The following is an 11,351-nucleotide window of genomic DNA, read 5'->3' as shown; positions in this document are numbered from 1 at the left end:
CATCCAGATGTTGCATTACTTGGCTGATGATTGAGAATACATTGAGGTCATAATTGGTCAGGACAATTTGTCTGACTATTACGTGATAGGTCATCTTTCTCTGAAACGTGAGTGTTGCGAGTGTTTAAAAATGTACTGGAAAACATTTACTGTTGGTGTGGTGACCTTGGGGCACATTGTTCCAATACAGTTTGTGGGATGCTGCCAGGTGCCATGGCATTTGCAGTATCCAGAACATTCAGTCTTATTGCGTGAAATAACTTGAATTGCGTGTAAGTTAAGATCTGTGATGCCTCCTCAGGATGAGGGCAAGAAGATCATCCAGACTGATGCTATGAATGGTTTCATCTGCTCCTTCACCTTTTGTTCGTAACATCTTGTAATAACTGCCATGTAGCCTGATGAGAAACTAAAGCTCATCTTGATTCATTTGCATTCGAAGGTGCCTATTTTTCCCAAACAAAAGCACCCATCACTGAGCGGGAAGTATGGAGAATGTTAGAGACATGAGGGGTGAGATAATGCTGGATCTTGACCAGCAAAACCATTGTTGTGTTGGTGAAATGCAAACAAAAATCTATATGATGTAAAGTTTATTCTCCGCTAATCCCTTTGTCAAATGACAGATTCTGATGTCGGTAACTGGAAAGCCTCCATTGTTGGAGGACGAGAAGCCGTATCCAATTGAAGCAGCTCAGGCTTCTGCGATGACTGTGGAAACCACTGCTTATGCCTTGCTTCAAGCATTGTCAAGGAATGATATTGACTATGCAACACCGATTGCAAGGTGGCTAACGATGCAACAGAACTATGGTGGTGGATTTCACTCAACGCAGGTAAATGCTTGAGATCACAACAACAGGCATTCAGATATTTCCATGGATCGTGTTACTAACTGGTGGTTGTTGCAGTTTGCAATCAAACTGGACACTGCATTTTCATCTGCAGGTTTGGTGCATTGGCACAAATTCCAGTTCTTCAGTGGTGTTAATCCTTGGTTAAATTCTTACATGCACTTTGCCTGTGCATCACTTTTCCCTTTGGCATTGTCCTTGAAGACTATCTGTTTCTGTAAACCTTCACTTACTTGTCATAGGATCATTGAGGGACAGCATAATAGAGTGCTATGGCAATGGAACAGACCCTTCAGCAAATTGTATGTGCCCTCACAAGATGCAAGTCCCGAACTATTCTCATCACATTTCCCAGCACTCGACCCAGAGCCTTGTCTGCCTTGGCATCGCAAATGCCCAATCAAAGACTTGTTAAATGTTATCATGTTTTCTGCCTCTACCACCCACACAATTGGTGCGTTCCACATTCTCACCACAGTTTGGGTGCAAAAACAAGTAAGTTTCCTCGAGGTAGTAGGAACTTGCCAATGCTGCAGAATCTGAGAGAACAAGGTGTAGAACTGGATGAACACAGTGGGCCAAGCAGCATCAGAGAAGCAAGAAAGCTGACGTTTCAGATCGAGACCCTTCTTCAAAACCTGGGGAGGAGAAGGGGATTCTGTAAAAAATAGGGAGAAGTGGGGAGGCAGATCGAAGATGGATAAAGGAGAAGATTGGTGAACTGTCCTGTGCTGTCCACTCACTGTCCCCTGCTCCAGAATCATAGAATCAGAGAATTCTACAGAATTGAACAAGCACTTCATTCCATTGTGTCTGTAACCAGTGAAGCCACACTAAGTTGACATTCGGCTCATGTTCTAGCAATAGGCCCATTGCCTTGCAAGTTATTTCATTTTAAGTGCTGTACCAACCCTTTTTCTTTAATGTGAAAAGATTATCCACCTCAGACAAAGTCCCAGACAATGAATTCCAAACCCCCAGCACCTTCTGGGTGTCTTTTCTTTCCTGAAATTCCTTCTGAGCTTTTAGCTTAAATGTATGTATCTCTTCCTCTACCACCACCCTCCGCCACCGACCCCATTATGGACCTTCTTTTTACCTCGCCTATACCCGTAATAATCCAAACAAATTTTTCAGGACCTCCTTCAACCTTCTCTACTTGAAAGAAAACAATCCAACCTTATCCAGATAAAACAGTGATGCTAGAGACAATGGGAACTGCAGATGCTGGAGAATCCAAGAGAACAAAGTGTGCAGCTGGCTGAACACAGCAGGCCAAGCAGCATCTTGGGAGCACAAAAGCTGATGTTTCAGGCCTAGACCCTTCATCAGAGATCAGCAACAGTGATGCTGCCTGGCCTGCAGTGTTCCTCCAGCTCCACACTGTGTGATCTCAGACTCCAGCATTGGCAGTTATTGCGAATGCAAACTTATCCAGACTCTCCATCGAGTTGAAATGCTTCACCCCCTCAGAACATCCTGATGAATGTCCTCCAAACATGCTCAAATGCAAACACCTCCTTTCCATAATGGAGAGACCAGAACTGCACTGAGCACTTCAGCTGGGGCCTAACCAAAGTCCTGTACAGCTCTTGAGCCGTATGCTTTCTGAACTGTCCTTTTAAGCTGCCATTCCATGTTCAGGAATCTGTGGACAAGTACCCCAAGCTCACACCATTCCTCTGACCTTCCTAGTGTCCTGGCATTTCTTTGAATGATTCCTTGCCTTGTTAGTTCGTCCAAATTGCATTACCTTACTGATCAGGGTTAACATTCCATCTACCACTGACCTGCCCATTTGACCAATCTGTAACTTTAGATTCAACTTGCTGTATTTTCCTGGACCCCACGAGTTTTACCTTCTTTGCCACGCTCCCATTTGGGACCCAGTCCAAGTCTTTGCTGAAATCTAATTTCACTACATCAACTCCCATCTGCACACTCCGTCACCTCTTTGAAAGAATCATCTAAGTTTGTGAGGCGTGACCTCCCTCTGACAAAGCTATGCTGATGGTCGCTGATCAGACCCCACTTCTTGAAATGGAAATTAAGTCTGCCATTCAGAATTTTCTCCAATATTTTCCTATCTACTGATGTGATAGTCACCGGTCTGTAATACTCTGCTTTATGTTTGTCACGCATTTTGATAAGTGGAACTATGTTACCTGTTCTCCAGTCCTTTGGTACTTTTGAAAGCTCTGTATGAGGGCGAGTGGAATTTTTTCTCTCATCTCCCTGGGCATCTTGGCATACACCTCATCCAAACCTGGGATTTGTCCAATTTTAAATTCACCAAAACACCTAACATCTCCCCAGTCTCTGTTAATTTTGTTCGAGAATTGTGGGCTCCTTCTCACATGTAAAAGCTGATGTGAAGTTCTCGTTTAACAGCTGACAATTGCTCTCCAGTTCAAACCATACATTTGCCTCTTCATCCCTCATGAGACCTGGTTTTCCCTGGGTTTTCTCTTTCCCTCTGAGCCACATGTAGAAGATTTTGAGATTCTCCCTAATCCTAATCTTGGTCACCAGCGTTCTATTGCCCTCTATTTGTTCTCTGAATTGCTATGACAAGATCCCCCTGCACACTACACATCATCATCATGGTGGTTTCTCGCAGAAATGGATGACACTCTCCCACTCTCAGGCTGAATTGATCGGCGGCTGTACAGACCGATGCAGCTACCGTCAGCTCTGTTGCACTCGGGGCAGAAGGCAGTCGTGGGAAGGGGTGAGGGAGGTGTTGGTGTGGCTGCATGGCTTCCACTGCTTCCAAAGGCAAGCCTCGAGGTGTTTGATGCCTTCCCAGGTGCTCTTCAGGCTTTGGACCGTCTTAGGCCGGCGATTCCTAGGTGTCTGCAGGAATGTTGCACTTCACCATTGAGGCCTTGAGTTTATCACCGAGTGCATCCTCTGCACATCTGGGTCTCGCCTGCTCTTTTGAAGCTGGGATGAGAACATGCGGAGAGTCTCGTGTCAGTCATACAGATGAAGTGTCCAGCCCATTGTAGCTGATCGAGGATGGTCAGTGCCTCAGTGCAGGGGATGTTGGCCTGGTTGACGCTAGTGCATCTACAGGGACTCTTGTTCCCTTGATGACTGTTATACACCTCTGTTTTCCTTTTTATCTGGTCAAAGAACAAAGAAACTTACAGCACAGGAACAGGCCCTTCGGCCCTCCAAGCCTGCGCCAGATCCTATTGAAAGTAGTGTGTTGATGCATTTGTGTAATGATTGTGTTTTGTTTGAGCCCTAACATTCAAAGCAGTGTAAGAATGTCTTTGTGCAGCAGGCAAGGTGTGATGAGATTGAGCCTTTATACACTTGCAAGATGTTGAAAATTTGTCATTATTTATTAAAACACTGATAAATTTCCATGATCAACATTTCTGTTACGCTGCAATGATTATCCCGTGGCATGTAAAATCAGAAAGATACGATTAAATGAGACTGGGTCATGCCCTAGTCTTGCAGACTTGGGTCAGCATGCAGGGAGAATGTTTGCCTTTCATGTATATGGAAGTACTGAAATATTTCCATGAATCTAAAAGTCACTTTTCCGTTCATTGAAGGACACAGTCATTGCCTTGGAAGCTTCATCACGATACGACATTGCATTTGTGAAGAGGGAAGAAGAAATCAATATGCAAATTCATATCCATGTTTTTGGAAGTCCCATTGAGAACACGATTCATTTGCGCCGGCATAATGCTCTGACTGAGAAAGAATTGAAGGTGAGTTTGTAGTTTAGAAGATCACAGCAATTTTTGCATCAACTTCTTCATCAATAATGTTCCATTGCTTTCAAACTGCATTTTCCACTCTGCAAGGTAATAACTGTTAGAACAAGCAACAGTATCAGTAGATGGTCTATGGGGAATGAAATGGCACAAAACCCAATCTATTCAACAACATATTTCAGATATGTCGACAAATTAAATATTCCAGCAGAGGGATAAAACAATGAAGATGAGAGTGAGGAGGCAATAGTTCTGATGACAAAAGAACAGAAATTTACCTTTATCCATTTGAGCAATAAAGCAGGCACACAAATAAATAATCATCCAACACTGCATGTGTGCAACGGAGGCTACAGGGGGACTAAAAATGCCAAAGTGTTGTCATGCGTATTGCTGAAAGGGTGATTGAAACAGATTCTGTGGTAAATTTGAAGAAATACAGATAGTGCATTCAGGATGTTGGAGAAAGAACATTATGGACTGAGGCAAATTGTATTGCCCTTTTCAGGAGTTATTCGGGTCATAATGAATTGAAAGACTTCCTTCTGTGCTGAAAGCTTTAGTTTAGTTGCAGCTGGATCACAATTTCTGTTCCTGGTAGTACTTAGCAAACTGTTCAAAGTGAATGTCACTGCACAGAATTCCAAACATGACTCCAATCGGTAGAGAAAATATCCAAGGGGTTTGATGAGTTGTATTCTGGCATGTTGAACAATGCAGCTACAGATACAATGGAGGCACTGACGATAATCTTGCAAAAATCCTTAGATTGTGGAAAATTCTCAGAGGATTGAAAGATTGTGAACATAACACCATTATTACAAAGATACTTCGACAAAATAGCAAGCAAGTATTGCCAATTTAGGTCAACCTGGGTAGATGTTCGTGCCTGCAATGCAAGATGAAATAACAGGGTACTTAGTTTGCTATAACATCCTACAGAGTTAACATCCTTTCATAAAGGGGAAATAATACTTGACAAACTTGCTACAGTGCTTTGAGAAGGAAACAAACATTACTGGCGAAGGACCACCAGTTGATGTAGTACATTGAGATTTAAAAAAAGCATTTGATAAGGTACAGCTCAGAAGGTGTCTCAAAAGAAAAGAGCCCATATGTTCAAGGGTAGTATGTTAGGATGGACAGAGGACTGCATCGCAAATACAAGTCGAGAAGTAGCAGCAGGATGGTAACTTACAAGTCGTGTACGGCCACAGAGTGAATGCTGCGGAGGCCTTCACCTAATGTTGACTGGGTTGATTTCGGAAATGGCGTAGGGGATTGCCATGCTTAGGAATGTTGGGCGGGCTGGGACTACATTCATTGGAGTTTATAAGGTTGAAAAAATCTTATTTTTTCAACATTTCAGATTCTTAAGAGGCTTGATAGTGTATATCCGTAGAAATTACTCCCATTTGTGAAAGATTTTACGACCAGAGGCCATATTTTCAAATTGGTTGCCTATTAATTTAGGGGAAGAATTACTTCTTTGAGGTTGTCGCAATCTATTGAACACTTTAGCAGAGAAGGTTTTAGAGGTAATGCCATTAATTATATGCTTGGCTGAGACAGCCAGGTTAATTTTTAAATCAAGGAAAAACGACAATGACAAATGGGTAGTCTTTACAGTGGAAGATAGTTCAAGGATCCCCTTATTACTAAAGAATACAGGGAGGAATTAAACACATCACTACCACACCATCACTACTATGAGAGAAGTAGCAGTAGATAATCTAATGGAGTAAAAGAAGAGTAGACTCTTTGCCATGATGGTTTACTTTCTAAGATTCTAAACAATGAGCTTCAGAGTCGGCGTCTGCATTGATTGTAATTTCCCAAAAAGCTTTAGATTCTAGAGAAGCATCTGAGGGCTGGAAAACTGCCAATGTGACGTCCCTATTTAAAAAGGAGAGAGGAAAAAAGAAGATAACTACAACCGAAACAGCCTAACATCTATTGTTGGAAATATGTGGCAATCAACTGTGAAGAAAATAATAGCAGAACATTTGGAAAATCATAATCTAATCAAACAGAATCACCATAGCCTGCTGAAAGAGAAATTATGTCTGCCTAATTTGTTTGGGTTTCTGGAGGAAGTTTTGGAAGGAGAATTAATAGAGGAAAACCAGTAAATGTGTTGTGTTTGGACTTGGAGAAAGCATTTGAGAATGTACTCAAAAGTAATAAGCTAAGAGCTGAGGTTTTGAAGGTAGTATACTGCTATGGATCAGTATGCTTTGCACGTTCTGGAAGAAGAGATCACATCTTGAGTGAATTGCACCAAGTGAATATATATTTTGGGGTACTTGGTGGCAATGTGGTAAGTCAGTGCAGAGAGTAAGAGGTGCCATTTGCTTGCTTTTTTTGCCTGATAGTTCGTAAGCATTTTTTTTTTGAGACAGGGTGAATTGAAGCCAGAATCAGGGACCTAGAGGGTGAACCAGGTTCATTGGTTGGTGACCGCTACTGGTTTAAAAATCTATTATTGGTAGCTTTCAGATTGAAAGTAAATCGGAGAAATATTTACAGGCTACAAACTAAAAGACCAGAATGTTTTCAAATCAAATTAAAATCAAAGTAATTGAAATGGAGATGCCGGGCCAGATGATGATTTGTACCTACATGGTGGGGGAGTGGTCAAACCCCATACTCCAGCTCAGGGTTGATGAACTGGAATCTCAGTTTTTACCAGTCAACAAATCATGTGGGGCAGAGTTACCAGGGAACGCTGTGCTTCAGGAGGCAGTCACACACCTTAGATTAACTAGCTGAAACTCGGTCAGTGGCCAGGGACGTGAGACTGTGACAAAGAACGGGGCAGGTGGAAGGATCCAGGATGTAGTGCAGAAGGAGCCTTGGCCTTTGATCTTATCTAACAGCTTTGAGATTCTTTCTTCCTGTGTGGATGAGAGTGCAGGGTATAGGGAAGATGAGTAAACTGACTGTAGCACTGTGGTACAGGGGGACATCGAAGAGGGGATAAAAAGTGAAATGTAGTTATAATCAGAGGTAGTCTAGTTAGGGGAATGAACACTGTTCGTTGTGATGAGGATCGAGAGTCTCAAAAGTAGTGTTGCCTGCCTGGTGCCCAGGTTCAGGATATTCCATCTCGGCTACAAAGGAACTTGAAGTGGGAGGAGTAGAAATCCAGCTATAGTGGTACACACAGGTACCATTGAAATGGAAGAAAGAGGAAAGAGGTTCTGCTGAGGGATTATGAGCACCGAGGTGCTGAATGAGAAAGCAGAACCAGAATGGTAATAATCTCTGGATTACTATCTGAGCAATTTGGCACAGTGTGAGCATAATTATAGATGTAAATGCATTGTTCAAATGGTGGCATGGCAGAAATGTGTTTGAATTCATGGGACATTAGGGAAGGAGGGAGTTGTTCTGGTGGTATCGGCTCGACGAGAATCATATTGGGACAAGTATCCTGGCAAAATACAGAGCTAGGTCTGGGGGTAGGGCGCTAAAATAAAATGCCTGGAGTGGGTGAGCGCACTTGCATGGAAAATTATGGAAAAAGTTAGAAGCTGGTAAGTGCTCAGCAAAGTTTCCAGAGCAAGTAATAGGACAAAAAGTATGGAAATGGTCAGGAGTCTCACTTCAGCTGCAGCAGATAAGAAGGGTGGCTGTAAATGCCAGACTGAAGATGTTGTATTGAATTGCAGGGAGTGTATGAAACAAAGTGAATGAGTTTGTGGTGCAGATTGAAATTGACAGATACATCACTCTGGGTATCACAGAGAGGTGGTTGTTAGGGGATAAGTGTTGGGAACGAAATATCCAATGATTCATGTCCGATAGAAAGAACAGGCAAATGGACAGAGATAACAAAGTGTGGAGCTGGATGAGCAGAGCAGGCCAAGCAGCATCTCAGGAGCACAAAAGCTGACGTTTCGGGCCTAGACCCTTCTCCTTCTGTGTGTTCATCCTGCTGTGTTCATCCAGCTCCACACTTTGTTATCTTGGATTCTGAAGCATCTTCAGTTCCCATTCTGTCTGATACAAATGGACAGAGATGCCAGGGTTGGCTTGTCAGTAAGAAATGAGGTCGCGCTGAAGAAACCACAGCTCTTGTGCTTGTTTATTAATGACTTGGAGGAAAGAGGTGCATGTGCTGTGGCTAAATTTGTAGATGACTGAAAAATATTTAGAAAGACAAGGCATGGCACAGAAACAGAGATTTACCAGGATGTTACTTGGATCGGAGTGTATGAGCTATAAAGAGGGTTTGGTGGAAATGTTGTATCATGATAAATGTAATGAGATCAACCATGATCTCACCGAATGATGGAGGAAATTCAATGACCAAATGACTTTTTTTGTGCGTTTTCTTGTTCGACAATGCATTCATGAAGGTGTTTTTTTTTCTCTCTTGGATGAGATGTGAAAATGAAATGTGTACCCTTCCTTTTCATCTGGGAATAAATAATTGTTCTGAACGATTTCCATTGACTAATAGCAATCTGACAAGCATCCAAATGTAAAGAGATTTTTAGCTTCTTTTTAATTGTAAAGGTATTCTTTGAAATTAATTCGGCATATATTATTTGCATCTCAGGAAGTATGTTCATCACTGCATCTCAAAAAGTGCTCTGTTGTATGACAACAGCTTTTGAAAGATCACTTCAATGGTTGTGATTTTCAGTTGCCACAACACACATTAAATTACACTGTTGGCCAATCTGTCCGTGATTATTTCATTATGTTATGTTTCAAACAGACAAGGAAATATTGGTGATGCAATGAAGGGTTTGATTCTCAAATATAATTGTTGTTATAGTTTCCGTTTGGAAGAAAGATTCACATCAAATTGACTGGTCAAGGAAATGGGACACTGACTGTGAGTACTTTGAATGTTCGAGTTATTCCTAAAATGAAAGTTATGACCTTGATGATTTCTCTTTCATGCAGATATGAAGAGACTCTTTTAAAATATCCTCTAGGTTAGTGGTTCAGGCATAAAAGTGTTATATGTATATTTATGTATATACATGTACATGCGTAATCTGAAAAGAAAATGAGTATAAATCACTTGTTACAAGGTGAGAATGAGTTATCCAGATAGTAAGAACTGCCAATGTTGGTGTCTGAGATAACACATTGTGGAGCTGGAGGAACACAGCAGGGCAGGTAGCATCAGAGGCTCAAGAAAGTTGAGGTTTTGGGTCAGGACCCTTCCTCAGAAATGGAGGGTGGAAGGGAGCTCAGAAACAAATAGCGTGGAGGGGGAGGAGGTGCTGGGGAAGGTAGGTGGGATGGTAATAAGTGAGTACTATCCAGATTGGAACAGATTTTCCCAGCGTGCATTGAATACGAATTCCAAATCACTCTCAAAACCTTAGTGACTGTTAACATTGATGTTTTTTGTCTGTGTGTTTCAGTAATTGCATGACAGTTTGAATGCTTCGTTGAGAGCGAGGAACCTATGGATTCTCACACACCAAGATGGAATTTAGTTCGAAGAGTGACTTCAAAATAGTTGCTTGCTTTTAAAATCTTGACCATTTTTGTGTCCAGTTGAATGAATTTAGCTTCATACTGCTTCAATAGGAATTAGTGTTTAACAGGAACATATTTGTGAAACTTACAGTTCTGCAAGTTTTACCATAAACTGGTGGAGACTTTCGGTGCTTGCAATAAGGCTCACCTCTCCGTTAATACCAAAGGAAAATTGGAGTTTAAAAGTCAGTTCACCCGGTGTCAGGGAATGAAATGTTAATGTTGACTCGAATATAATTTTTTAAAAAGTAATATGTTTGTGAAACACTAAACTCCAATTAAAATTTGGATATGCCAGTTTTACAGATGGTTGGATATTGGATTCATTTTAAATGAGGATGAAGATCACTTTAAATCCAGCACATTTGTGAAGAAAAGAAATAGCATGTCAAATAAAATTAACTGCATGACTCTACATAGCCCTATATATAGAATTTCATTCTCAACTATGAGACATTTATGACCCCATACGACCTCAGTGCTCATGACAAGAGTAAGACTCCTGTTTGACGTGCTGTGCACTGCATGGATTGGCGGTGACATCAGACTCATTGACGATTGAGAAAAGAATGTGATGATAAGATTTAAAATCAAAATCTCATTGAACACCTCAAAGAATGTATTACAGGAAGGGGGGAAAGCATGTATGACTAATAGAAGGTGGTGGCACAGATCAAATAGACCTGTGTGCTAAAACTTATCACAAATTTCACATTGAATGGAACAGTTTAAACAGGCTGGAGGAAGCAGACATGCCAGCTCAAACTTGTTGAATTTGTGCATTCTGTTCGTAAACATCAGCAAAATTGTGGGAAACATGTTTATTCTTTCTCTTTTATTGCACAGAACCATACGATTAGACTATTTTGATGAGGAATTTTAAAGATTACGAGTCCCGTCCGTTTGACTCACAGTTTGGTACCATAGGTTGGTACGATCTTCGTTCGAGAAGGAAAAGGGATGTTCCAGATTCAGAAAATCGTCAAACCATTTACTACAAAGTCTGTTTCTGGTTAGTATTAATTAATGCAGTTAACATTTTTAGATCGACATGATTGCACAATGGAGTCAATAAGAAAATTCCATCTGATATTCCACATAAATTTTAACCGGATATTAAAGCCGCTCATTTCTTTTTCATACTGTCTGCTGCTTTTAAGAATGGATGTCTTATTGTCAAAATGTTTAGCTTTGACTTCATGGCTTCTTCCATTAGCTCACATTGAAACACATGTTTCTTCAGCCAAAA

General features: G+C 41.3%; 1 long non-coding RNA gene across 2 annotated transcripts in view; it reads left to right on the top strand.

The window, feature by feature from the left end:
- The first annotated feature begins 760 nt into the window (after positions 1 to 760).
- LOC125462515 (uncharacterized) overlaps positions 761 to 11,351 on the top strand; it is a 227,177-nt gene continuing 216,586 nt past the window's right edge. For both annotated transcript variants that reach the window (XR_009447099.1, XR_009447100.1), the window contains exons 1-4: positions 761 to 836; positions 4,427 to 4,588; positions 9,384 to 9,443; positions 10,949 to 11,114. This is a non-coding gene — a long non-coding RNA (uncharacterized LOC125462515). The remainder of the gene's footprint in view (positions 837 to 4,426; positions 4,589 to 9,383; positions 9,444 to 10,948; positions 11,115 to 11,351) is intronic.

The sequence above is a fragment of the Stegostoma tigrinum genome, chromosome 23 (assembly GCF_030684315.1).
Source record: "Stegostoma tigrinum isolate sSteTig4 chromosome 23, sSteTig4.hap1, whole genome shotgun sequence".
Taxonomy (NCBI): domain Eukaryota; kingdom Metazoa; phylum Chordata; class Chondrichthyes; order Orectolobiformes; family Stegostomatidae; genus Stegostoma; species Stegostoma tigrinum.
The sequence above is the reverse complement of the archived record's forward strand: the minus strand, read 5'-3'. Positions and strand labels throughout refer to the sequence as shown.